Source organism: Labeo rohita, chromosome 2, assembly GCF_022985175.1.
Source record: "Labeo rohita strain BAU-BD-2019 chromosome 2, IGBB_LRoh.1.0, whole genome shotgun sequence".
In the NCBI taxonomy this organism is placed as follows: domain Eukaryota; kingdom Metazoa; phylum Chordata; class Actinopteri; order Cypriniformes; family Cyprinidae; genus Labeo; species Labeo rohita.
Genome location: NC_066870.1, coordinates 36,862,596 through 36,875,806, shown reverse-complemented (window position 1 = coordinate 36,875,806; position 13,211 = coordinate 36,862,596). Strand labels below are relative to the sequence as shown.

The following is a 13,211-nucleotide window of genomic DNA, read 5'->3' as shown; positions in this document are numbered from 1 at the left end:
AAAGCAGATCGTAAATGTCACAAAATTGTCAGATCACTCACCCCTAGGTCAATCAGATTCTCTAGTGACTAGCAAGTAGCAAATCACGTAAAGTTATCATGTTAAATTCCAATGGGAAGTGCATTAACAAGGCTTCCCAGATGGAGTTGTGGGTTGTGGGTTGTTCCCCGGAAGACTTTTCCCTGGAAGAGAGTGAATATCTGTTTCTTTTTATCCGTCACAACATCAGTAACTTTACATCTTATCTCTTATCTGTAGCTGCCGAAGACAGATTGTTTAGCAAGAAAAATCTCAAGCTGACATGTCACACTTTACAGTTTCCAAGAAGCATGTGTCTGCGTAATCTGATAAATTATGTCATCGCAGTGCTTGGATATTATCAGATTCATGACAGGATATTCCAGAATCAACAAACATTTGTCTTGTGGAGCTCACAGCTGATATTGATGCCTGTCCTGTCAGCCTCATGCGTTTGTTGCATAAGAGATATCGATGTGCATCGCATAAAGGCATCATACTGAAATATCAACTGCTAGAAAGAAAGAAACATATTAAAAATACAGTAAAATGTGAAATATTATTGTAATTTAAAATAACTGATTTCTATGTGAACATTGTGAAATGTAATTTATTCCTCTGATCAAGGCTGAATTTTCAGCTTCATTACTCCAGTCTTTAGTGTCACATGATTTGTCGGAAATCATGCTAAAATTCTTTACAAATTTCCTGCTCAAGAAACATCTCTGATTATTATCAGTGTTGAAAACAGCTGAAGCTGTTGCATACTTTTTTGAAAATGGTAATACTTTTTTTTTTTATTATTATTTTTTTTTTAAGATTTTTTGAAAATTCAAAGCTCTAAAGAGCAGCATAAAGAAATGTTTTGTAGCATTTTAAATGTCTTTACTGTTATATTTTATCAATTTAATGCATGCTTCCTGAAAAGTACTGTTTTTGTTTTAGTAGTTTGTCTGTTCTAAACTCAAGTTTTTCATAACGTGAAGCTGTTTTGCACTGGTGTCAGACTTTTTGTTGAATAATCTGATCTTTTGGTTTGTGTCCATCAGGTTCCAAATGAAATAGGAAACATGTTTAATTCACTAAATGAGACCCTGAACCACAAAAAATTTGCAGCAATAGCCAACAATGCATTGTTTGGGTCAAAATGATCCATTTTTTTTTTATGCCAAAAATCATTAGGATGTTAAGTAAAGATCATCTTCCATGAAGATGTTTTGTTAATTTCCTACCGTAAATATATCAAAATTTAATTTTTGATTAGTAATATGCATTGCTAAGCATTGCTGTTTTTTTTTTTTTTTTTTTTTTTTTTTTTTGCACCCTCAGATTCCAGATATTTAAATATTTGTATCTCAGCCAAATATTGTCCTGTTCTTACAAACATCAACGGAAAGCTTGTTTATTCAGCTTTTAGATCATGCATAAATCTTAATTTAAAAAAACTGACCCTTATGACTGGTTTTGTGGTCACATGTTATACAAAAATAGGCATTGCCAGATGGTATTTAATACATAAACCGTTTTGTGTAGTATTTCCATCAAAATCAACTGTGTTGTGATTTATACTGTTGTGAGTGTGATATGATATTACCAATGCTGTAACACCCACCTATGGAGTCACATTTGCTGTTGTCAACTTTAACACACCCAGCTGTAATTTATATGACTTGCACGTGTCTAAAGTTTTCTTTTGGCAATTGCAAATGATTAGAAAACACATAGAGTGACAAACTACCTGTTTCCTGAGCAAGTCTCTATCAGCTCTGGAAAGGTTCTCATGTTTTCACTATTCGAAACTTTCCAGAACTCAGGAAACTGGTAGTTTGTCACTCATGCTCAATTTCCAATAAATGTACTAAAACTTGAATTCTTGCTTTGTAAACATATTTGACAACATCTTTTGAAATTCCATCATGTTTACATTATTATTTGCGATCTAGCTGGTTTTGAGGAGTTTTTAAAAACTCTCTTCATAGATGCAACTTACAGGAATCATTCTCAGAATGTTCTGGCAAGGTTTGCTCAAAGTTATGAAAAAACATTCTGCCAGTAACGTTCATAGAACGTTTGTTTAAAGTTGTCTTTAAAGTCACATTCCCAAATTGTTCTTTGTACATCATTCAGAAAACATATTTGGACATTCATCTAGCATATTTAAAAAAAAACTGCTACTAACTAGTTTCAGAAAGTTCCAAGAACATTTAAAAGTAGCGGAATGTTCACTTAATTTCAGAAACATTGTTTTTTAAAACAGTTAAAAATCATTTTTTAGACTGGACTTTTCCAGGCCCTTCTAATTTCCTTACATTTTGACATCACTGTAAGAACTGATTCATTTTACAGTCAAATCTTTCCAATTTTCCATTCTGCCACTTGCATATATAAAATAATCACACTCCAGGCTCCATAAAACGCATCAGCTAAACATTACACAGAACTCTGTGTCAGAGCCATAAAATGGAAGCCGAAAGGCGAAGCCACTAAATATATAATAAACTCTGATGAAGCATGACACCTACTTTACACTCTTCATTGAAAAGCACAGGCACGTAAGGCTTTGGTCACTTTAGCCGTTTGGGTGAAGGCCTCGCACCGCTCGGGTCCATCACAGGGCAGATAGGTGGTGGCTGGGTGGCAGAAGGGGGGCAGGAACACACTCCAAAGATCAAGCTGGGATTAGAACTAATGCGGCCTGCTTTATCTAGCATCACGTGGGCTAACACCTGGGATTGGCTCGTGGGGTGTGGAAGCAGCCGGCCAGGCTAATCTCACTGTCGCCTTACCCGTTGGATTCACACACACACACATACACAGGCTCAGTAAACAGTACACTTAATGAGTGTAGATATTCTCAAAAATACTTGTTTTTATACCATTGTTTAATATTTGAAGTGTTTGGTTCCAAAATGTGATAAACACCATTTTAAAAAAAAATTGAGTTCCTGCCAAAATCAGTACTGTATCTGGTTGGTACTGAAAAGTCAAATTTTAATTTTATGCAAAATGCAATATCCGCTGTGTTATTCTCTGCAGAATGTGATACATCCGCTCAACCAATCACAGCGCACCATTCCACGCATTGTAAACAGTAAAGGCAGTGCTTTGAATACACTCGGCATCCTACTTTTTGATCAACAAACAAACCAAAAAAATTATAATTTTGACGGCATTGATGAACCTGTGTTGGGGAATAAACGTAAGCCATTGAAATCTAATCATTTACTTGAGATTAAGATCAGTTTATTGCATATGCATGATTTATTACATTTTGAAAAAAAAAAAAATCTGTTTTTATAATAAGTCTTTGAAAATCAAAATCTGGATTTGAATTTTTAATGTTATTATAATCTAAAGATGCTTTGTGAAAGTTTGAAACAGAAAATAGTGGTTTTTATCTTGCCACTTTCTTGGTAAAGAAAACACATTTTTACTCAAATTAATCAAAATGGATTTATAGCGTTTTGGAACCAAACTCTTTATTTATTTACTTATCTTGATACTTTATTACAGTCTGAATTTTAGTTTTTTTTTTTTTTCTTCTTTTTTTTTTTTTGTTGTTGTTTTTTTTTTTTTAATTTTTAGTAGATGGACAAATAAACACTATAATACATTAAATTATTCATGTAAATTTAATTATATCATTATATAATTTTTAATTTTATTTTATTTCATTTTATTTTTTTTAGGTTGCATTTATAGAGCCTGGTGTCTGTAAAAAATATTTCTGGAGTTGTAAACAAAGAATATTGGAGTATGTTTTACAAGAAAATACTATTTCACTTTTTTTAATTCAAAGTTTCACATTTAAATAAATACCATTTTGTAATTATTTGTAAAATTTACTAGCAGTTTCTGACTGAAAATTGTTTCAAATTATTATATTTTTTTTTAGAGAATATTGTAATTTTGTAATTGTTTTGCTGTCATTTGTGTCGTATGCACTGTTGTTTTATTTTTTTGGGGTAGTAGATGTTTTTTTTTTTTTTTTTTTTTTTTTTTTTTTTTTTTGTAGTTGTAGTTTTTGTTTTGTACACTGAAAAATGTAAACAAACCAAACATTATATTATGTTTTACAAGAAAATGCTATTTTTTTTTTTTTTTTTTATCAGTTGTTTTTATTTTATAAACTGTATTATTTTTATTTATTTATTGTAAAGTGTGAGTGTGTTTTACAAGAAGGTATGATTTTAGTTTTTCTACTTCAAAATTTCACATTTAATTCAAAGTCCTTTGTAATTATTTGTGAAATTTGACACTTTTTCACTGCATGTGTGCTAGTGTAGGCTGAAGTTTATTTAAAGTTTTTTTGTGAGCTAATTAAAGTTTCAGTACTAGTAGCTACTATATATAACAAATCTCAGTACGACTTCATCTCTGGACTATAAATAGCTTGTTCTTGGCCATGTTGGATATAAAGATTTCAATCAAATGTAAATTAATCTGCTGCAGTCTTTAAACATGTCGTATCTCAGCTGTCGACCCAGACATGTGAAAACTTATTTTTTTGACAGTCGATTGCTAACATTGTGATCTTTAAACAGTCATACAAGATCTGTGTTTGTTTGAATGTAATTGTATTGGATAAAATTACAAAGTAAGTGTCAAGCAACATATTTGACAAAAATCATAAATGATTCAAACACACTGAGCCTTTAAAAGTGAAGTGAAGAGAAAAGATCCTTCTGCATTTGAGACACTTGCTTTGACATGTTGTTATTTAATGCACTGACATTAAGACATTTTTATGTGTGACTCGTTTGTCTAAAATTGTCCAGATACTTTATACGAGCTTCTGTATATGAAATATTTGCCGCAGTTGAAGTGGGTCACTTGCAAATCTGCCAGTGGTTGCATAAGTAGACTGCATAATCATCTATTTCAACATCTATTGTTGAAACAGTTTACTAGACTGTGTATTTAATTTCTGAATGCATTTTTTAAACAGAGGAGCAGTTACCATACTAAGTTATCAGTTATTATGCCAATGCATCCCATCATCTCCTGACCCTAAATGTTGCATATAAACTAAACATGATGTCACATTCGGGCTCAAGTTCAAAATATGCTATAAACACTGACAAAGGCTCTGAGCATCTGCTCTTAGAAATCGCATGTTTACTGGAAGTGTTAGTCGACAGCTGTGAAAGACACCATTTAGCATTTAGTTTGTGTATTTGGAGGTCAGCCAGTCCATGTGTGGATGCTATGCCTGAAATACAACAGCTGTCACGTACTGAACCTGCGAACGAGTGTAAAATCAGGCTATAACTCTGGAACTAACACTTTTCAATACATTATGCTGAACGATGCATAGGAGGCTGAAACAGTGTGCGTTAGTGACGTGCTTTCGTTTTGGTGTGATGTAGAGATGTCAAGCTGGTGCACCTTTCAGAAGAATGGAGAATGCATTTTTAATTATAATTCAGTTAATTTTTTACATGCAGTTTGAGTTTAAATGCAAGTAGAATTCAAATCAACTAGAACAGCAAGGTTTATCATGATTAACTGGATATTCTGGCTTTAAAAAGTCTTTTTTAAAAAATCTCAGATAGTGTACATGCTTTAGAACGTGGCGCCAAGGTGCTTACGTGGACGATGTGGGTTTGAATTCTAATTATATAATTATATAATAGAATTATATTATAATACATTAAAAGATTTATTTTATTTTACTTTACTTTATTTTTAGAATTGCAATTCAGTAAATTCTTGTCATTCCAATGCAAATTCCATTTTTTTTATTTATTTATTTATTTATTTATTTTAATTTTCAAATTCCATTCCGTTCAATTTCCATTGTGCACATGCTTTAGAACGTTGCGCCAAAGTGCTTATGCTGGCAATATAGGTTTGAATTATAATTATTTTATAGAATTATATTATACTGCAGTAAAATATTTTTTATTTTATTTTATATTTTATATTTTATATTTTATATTTTATATTTTATATTTTATATTTTATATTTTACTTTTACTTTACTCTACTTTACTTTATTTTGAGAATTGCAATTTACTAAATTCTTGGCCAATTCAAATTCCTTTTTTTTTTTTTTTTTAATTTATTTATTTTTTTATTTTCAAATTCCATTCCGTTCAGTTTCTTGTTTGTTGTGGCCAGTTTAAATTCCCACTCAGGAATTTTGCACATCCCTGACAGGAAAATAATTGCACAATGCTAATATCTTGTATCTAAGTTAGTGCACATGCTTCGGAACGTTGCGCCAAGGTGCTTATTTGGGCGACGTGGATTTGAATTATAATTATATTATAGAATTATATTATAATACATTAAAATATTTTTTTATTTTATTTATCACATTTTCTTTATTTTTAGAAATGCAGTTCAGTAAATTCTTGTCATTCCAATTCAGATTTAATTTTTAATATTATTTTTTACATTTTCAAATTTTCAAAGTCCGTTCCGTTCAATTTCCTGTTTGTTGTGGCCAGTTTAAAATCCCAGGAATTTTGCACAACCCTGACAGGAAAATAATTGCACAATGCTACTATCTTGTATCTCAGTTAGTGCACATGCTTTAGAACGTTGCGCCAAGGTGCTAAAGCAGGCAATGTGGGTTTATAATACATTGAAATATATATTTTTTTTATTTGACTTGATTTTATTTTACTTTATTTTTAGAATTGCAGTTCAGTATATTCTTGTCATTCCAGTTCAAATTAAATTTTTTTTTTGTTGTTGTTGTTTTTTTTTTTTTTTTTTAAATTCCATTCCGTTCAATTTCCTGTTTGTTGTTGCCAGTTTAAATTCCCACTCAGGAATTTTGCACAACCCTGACAGGAAAATAATTGCTCAATGCTAATATCTCAGTTAGTGCACATGCTTTAGAACGTTGCGCCAAGGTGCCTATGTGGGCGATGTGGGTTTGAATTTGGCTTGTGACGTTTCCTGATCACTTTCATCTGCTGTGTTGCGAAACTCTTATGACAGTTTGTACTGCACAAGTGTAATTAGATATTTTTATTTTTTATTTTTTTACTTTTTTTATGGTTAACTTCCCAAAACATTATCTTTCCATGGAGTTTAAAATGTATGGTCATCATTAAGTATTTTATGTTTTTATTGGTCTTTTTATTGGTCCATAATGGAGCTAACTAAATAGCGGTTTGTGCACAGTGTATAACGTGGGAAGAGGTTACCGCAAAGGATATTCCTCTGATAAAGAATCCCATATGTTTTTCCACAGCCAATAAATGGAGGTGGTTTGAACCTGACCTGTTGTCCTTGGCTTGATCTCTCTTATGGACAGAGTTGGATCTCCTACACAAGGATAAATATTACTCTTCTTCAGTCCCACACTTTGCATTGTTTTTGGACTTTTTGCCAATTTTATTTATAAGCAGTGCAATTTAAATGCAATTCATCTCCCTTTGAAGTGTTTTATCTCTCTTTTGATGGCATAGATTTAGATTATATTCTGTGATACACAAGGATGCTACTGTATGTGCATGCAAGCATGTCTTTGAAATCAGATTCAAAGTCCTTAATGTTTCGCTAGATTTATGTAATTATGCCCTGTCCTGTTCTGTATCTTTTAAGATCTTTTTTTTGCATTTTCTGTGCAGATTTGGAGAGGGAAGTCAGCAGAATTCACAGTAGAATGGATTTATACAATGGATGGATTTCTTTGCAACAGTTTGTGCAACAGTTCAACCCAAAAAAGGTAATTATTTACTGATCATAATATCTTGCCAAACCTGTATGAACACAAAAGATATTTTTAAAAAATGTCAGTATAATTAAATTCAGACAAATGTTGTTTTTGCGCCAAGTTTAAAATATAATCTTTTCTGTTCAGCAGAAAAAAATTACACGAGTTTGGAAAGACGTGAGAGTGAATATTTTCACTTTTTGTTGAACTATTCATGTTAAGACAGCTATTGGTAGCTGTTTTGCATCTTTAGGACCTTTTTTGGCATCAAAAAAGATATTTGATATTTGATATTTGGAGGAAAGTCTGCAGAATTCAGTGCAGTGGATTTATACAATAGATGGATTTTTGTGCAATTGATTTATACAACAGTTCACCCAAAAATTGTAATCATTTACTGATCATAATATCTTTCCAAACCTGTATGAACACAAAAGGTATATATATATATATATTTTGTTTAAAAATGTCAGTATTATTTAATTCAGTCCAATGCAACTTTAAAATATCATCTCTTCTGCTCAGCAGAAGAAAAAGTTATATGTTTGGAAAGACATGAGAGTGAATATTTTTACTTTTTTGTGATCTATCCAAGCTGAGACATCTATTGGTAGCTGTTTTGCATCTTTAAGCCCTTTTCTGGCATCATCTGTGCTGACTTTTAGAGGAAAGTCTGCAGAATTCAGTGGAGTGGATTTATACAATGATGGTTTTTAGTGCATTTGATTTATACAGCAGTTTACCCATTATGTCATAATTGACATAATATTTTGCCCAAACTTTTATGAACACAAAGATATTTAAAAAATGTCCATAAAGTGAAATTCAGTCCAATGTTGTTGTTTTTCCCTTAACTTCAAAATATCATCTTTTTGGCTCAGCAGAAGAAAAAAGACATGAAGATGTGAATGTTTTCATTTTTTGGTGAACTATGCATGTTAAGACAGCTATTAGTAGCATCTTTAAGACTTTGTTTGGCAACGTGTGTGCTGATTTTTGGAGGAAAGTCAGCAGAATTCAGTGGAGTGGATTTATACAATGGATGGATTTGTGTATTTGATTTATACACCAGTTCACCCAAAAAGGTCATAATTTACTGACCGTTATATCTTTCCTGTATGAGCACAAAAGGTGTTTTTTTTTGTTTTTTTTGTTTTTTAAATGTCTGTACAATAAAATTCAGTCCAATGTTGTTTAAAATATCATTTTTTTTTTTTTTTTTTTTTTTTTTTTTTTTGTTCAGGAGAAGAAAAGGTTATACGTTTGGAAAGACATGAGAGTGAATATTTTCACTTTTTGAGCCATCCATGTTAAGACAGCTATTAGTTTTGCATCTTTAAGGCTTTTTTTGGCATCATCTGTGCTGATTTTCAGAGAAAAGTCTGCAGAATTCAGTGGAGTGGATTTATACAATGGATGGATTTTTGTGCATTTGATTTATACACCATGTGTCTGTACAATAAAATTCAGTCCAGTGTTGTTTAAAATGTCATCTTTTATGTTCAGCAGAAAAAAAAAGTGATATGTTTGGAAAGACTGAATATTTTCACTTTTTGTTGAACTGTCTATGTTAAGACAGCTATTGAAGATGTTTTGCATATTTAAGACCTTTTTTGGCATGATCTTTGCTGATTTTGTCAGTATAATTAGATTCAGTCCAATGTTGTTTTAACCCCAACTTTAAAATATCATCTTGTCTGCTCAGCAGAAGAAAAAGTTGCACGAGTTCAGAAAGACATAGGGGTGAATGTTTTCACTTTTTGGTAAACTATGCATGTTAAGACAGCTATTAGTAGCTGTTTTGCATTTGTAAGACCTTTTTTGGCATCATCTGTGCTGATTTTTAAAGGAACGTCTGCATAATTCAGTGGAATGGACTTGTACAATAATATAATTTATACAACAGTTCACCCAAAATAGGTAATAATTTACCGACCATAGTATTTTTCAAACCTGCATGAGCACAAAGTATATTTAAAAAAAAAATAGTATCAGTATAGTTAAATTCAGTCCAATGTTGTTTTTACCCCAACTTTAAAATATTATCTTCTCTGCTCAGCAGGCGAGCAGAAGAGGGACGTTTTTGGAGGAACGTCTGCAGAATTCAGTGGAATGGATTTATACAATAGGTGTATTTTTGTGCATTTAATTTATACAACAGTTCACCCAAAAAAGGTCATAATTTACTGACCATAATATCTTTCTAAACCTGTATGAACACAAAAGATGTTTTTTTAAAAAAAGTCCATACAGTGAAATTCAGTCCAGTGTTGTTTTTTTATGCCAATTCTAAAATATCATCTTTTCTGTTTAGCAGAAAAAAACTTGTTTCCAAACCAAGTCTAGAAAGAGCAAATGTTTTCACTTTTTGATGATCTATCCATGTTAAGACAGCCATTGGTAGCTGTTTTGCATCTCTAAGACCTTTTTTTGACATCTTCTGTGCTGATTTTGGGACGAAGGTCTGGAGAATTCAATGAAAGAGATTTATATTAAGCAAAATGTGTTAGAGACGGCTCACCCAAAAATATCCTTGTCTACTCATCCTCATATATGAACACAATAGATACTAAAAAAAAAGTCTGTGTAATGAAATTCAATAGACTCCAATGATGTTCTTACCCTAAATTCAAAACATCATCTTTTTCTGACTTGAATGCATGGTGAAGACAGCTAGTCATTGGTAGCTTTATATGTAGTGTATCTAATTTCCCTATTTTATTCACTAAAGAAACACACAGAGGACAGGGCATGTGTGTTAGTTTGTGAATGACAGGCATTTAGTCCTCTGGACTTTCCGTGTGGGCCCAGTCAACAGTTTAGTTCTGAGGTTTGATTTGTGGTTCCACCGAGGATTTACTGCGGCAGGAATTTGATATCATCATATAACCGAGCTTCCCAAGGTTAGAGCGGTCATTTCGCCCGCTCTGTGTGAACGCTGCGAGTGCATTTCCTGCCATCTTTCACCCCAGTTATATTTTGTGGCTGGTAGTAAAAATGTACCCCGTGTAGGGAAAGACTGGAACATCTGACAGGAATAAAAGCCCAGATGCACGATGGAGAGACATGCACATGTGCGTCGTCGCTCCAGTGATCAATAGCTGAAAAGGACGTGACCTTTGCATATCCCTTCCTGATTAATCCATGCAAAACCACAATGTATTCAACACCATTTTAATCACGTATGCATGATTTAGAACTTTCAGAGTTGTTGTTTTTTGTTTGGCAACAGCTGTTTTATCAGATATTACAAATGGATGGTCAAATCTGTAAACCGTAAATCAGTTGCATCGTGGAAATTTTTACAGTCTGGATTGAATGCCACGAATGTTTGCTTTCGCAATGCCGAAGTCAGCCTCAATCCAGACAGTTCTGCCTGCCGAAGAGCAGATCGTGCTCAAATGAAACCCTGGTGCTATTGTGCGTGATGGCATTTTAAACGTCCTGATGATTAGCGACTGGCACACTTTAATGCAGCTTGCTCTGAGCGTGTCGGAGCAGGACAGGCAGAAAAAACAAACGTGTCCGTTCGAGATCTGGAAAAATGCGCAGGGATCAAGATGAGATGTGTCAAATCTCAGCGTTGCGTTTCCAATGGATAACGCTGCACCTGCAAGCCGATTTCAAGAGTTCCCTCTGAGGTCGAGGGGAACGAGTGTAGGCGAAAGCATTGATTTTTACAGCACAGACCTTGCAAACTAAGCCCGATTGAATCCCGGGTTACGGGAGTTGAAAGGCTCAAGTGAATATAAGCTTAACCCGCCAAGCCTTTGCCACCTCAAAATGCACCAGATCCCACTGACGAGTATGATTAGGTCATCTCAACAGGTCAGCTGCACGCATAAATGCACGAAACAAGAGGTAACAAACACGGTGTTCAATTAAAATCTGTCCTAATGAATATTTGGGATACTCCCAAAGGGAGATCCTGAATACCAACAGATTTTCTTTGGAAACTTCTCTAACCTGGTTTACATCGAACTACCTATAAATACCTCTATATCTGGCCCAGAGATCCGCTTTGCAAAGGTAAGGGTTAAAAAAAGACTTTGTCAAGCTTGTTGCACTCAAATGGACTGTAAGTGATGTATGGTAGCCTGAAGGTCTAGAAGCGAAATCAAAGATTCTCCATGTGGTCTAATGTAGAAAACACCAAACAGGGATTTCCTTTTCCTAAGATCAAGATTTCCAGCCCTTATCAAGACACAAATGCACATGTCTTACTAATCACTGAGATGATACAACATCCCCAAGTATGGAAAACTTCAGCATCTTGATTCATTTAGTGCAACAACCTGTTTACTAATCATGATCTATGCGTTCTGGCACACTGGCGCTTCCTGAGTCTGTGGCGATCTGCAGTGTTTAACACCCCGGCTGTAAGTAGCAGCTTATGCTAACAAAAGAAGATGTGTCCTTACCAAGTGGCCAGCTAAGCCAGACTTATCAAGGTGGCGTGGCGTTGGGTTGACCTCAGGCAACAGGAGGGGAGGGCAAATCCCTCATGGAGGCAGGATTGGAGGCGCTAGCGTGTGCTGTCCATCCACACCATATATCCATGTAATCACTAGAGATTCCTTCTCATGGTGACTTGTCCTCTAGGCTTGTCCAATATATGTTTACACTAAAATTTTTCCGGCCACTCTGGGCTCGGAATTTCCTCATCCTTTGACATAGCTGGTTATGCAAGTCCTGGACTAGTCGATTGTGGCTTTGCAATGTAAATCAGTTTGGAAATGAGCCTGCCGTCTGGGTTCAGCTGATTCCAGTCCGCTTTTACGAGTCCAGATCTGAAATGCACAATCCAAATTAATAGAACGTACTTTGTACGACAAAGACAGCAACATGAGTTAAGCAGGTGGATGTGCATTATAAGGCTTTCCCATATCAATAAAGCATTGAATCTAATCCAAAGTTTCATATTGTTGACTTAGTAACATGCAAACTCTCAAAATCAATTGTGAGTCAAATCTCCCATGCAAAATGCAATTTCTAGAGTTGGTCACAATGCGGAGCGTTTCCTCATAGTTAAAGATGCCTATGTAGACAGCACAGCAGCTCACTACGGTTTTGCAACCGAGCTGTTAAGTGACGCCAACGAATTTTAGTAAACCTTTTAATTCGTTCCAGATCTTCACCCTTATGTAGGATTTAGACCAGTGTAGACCAAAACTAAATTAAATACAATGTTCTTCTGAAATTATTTCTCACATTTGTTATACTTCGCATTCGTAACTCTGTACTTTATCCAAATTTAATGTAAACAGATCGCAATGAAGTTTGTCTTAAAATTGTAAGGTACTTAAACCGACTAAGCTCATTCTTTCAACGCTTCCAGACTTACCATGTGCCATGTGAAGCTTACAGGCTGTTCAGATCCTGGTTTGCTATCCTCTCATGCGAAGTCCTTCGTGTGTAAGATCCCTGGCCGTGTGTAAAACGATGTGTGAGAGCAGGAGTTTGCGTGTGTATGTTTTTAGGGGTGTGCGCATGGAGAACTCCCCTCGGTCCCTGTCAG

General features: G+C 34.1%; 1 protein-coding gene and 1 long non-coding RNA gene across 2 annotated transcripts in view; one reads left to right on the top strand and one right to left on the bottom strand.

Moving 5' to 3' along the window:
- The window catches only part of LOC127175583 (uncharacterized), a 25,576-nt gene extending 16,360 nt beyond the window's left edge, over positions 1-9,216 (top strand). The window contains exons 2-3 of the long non-coding RNA XR_007829008.1: positions 7,608-7,705; positions 8,937-9,216. This is a non-coding gene — a long non-coding RNA (uncharacterized LOC127175583). The remainder of the gene's footprint in view (positions 1-7,607; positions 7,706-8,936) is intronic.
- The window catches only part of LOC127175538 (glial cell line-derived neurotrophic factor), a 24,631-nt gene extending 11,420 nt beyond the window's left edge, over positions 1-13,211 (bottom strand). The window contains exons 1-2 of the mRNA XM_051126667.1: positions 13,038-13,211; positions 12,115-12,483 (exon numbers count right to left, since the gene is read on the bottom strand). The gene's annotated coding sequence lies outside the window, so the exon portion shown is untranslated. The remainder of the gene's footprint in view (positions 1-12,114; positions 12,484-13,037) is intronic.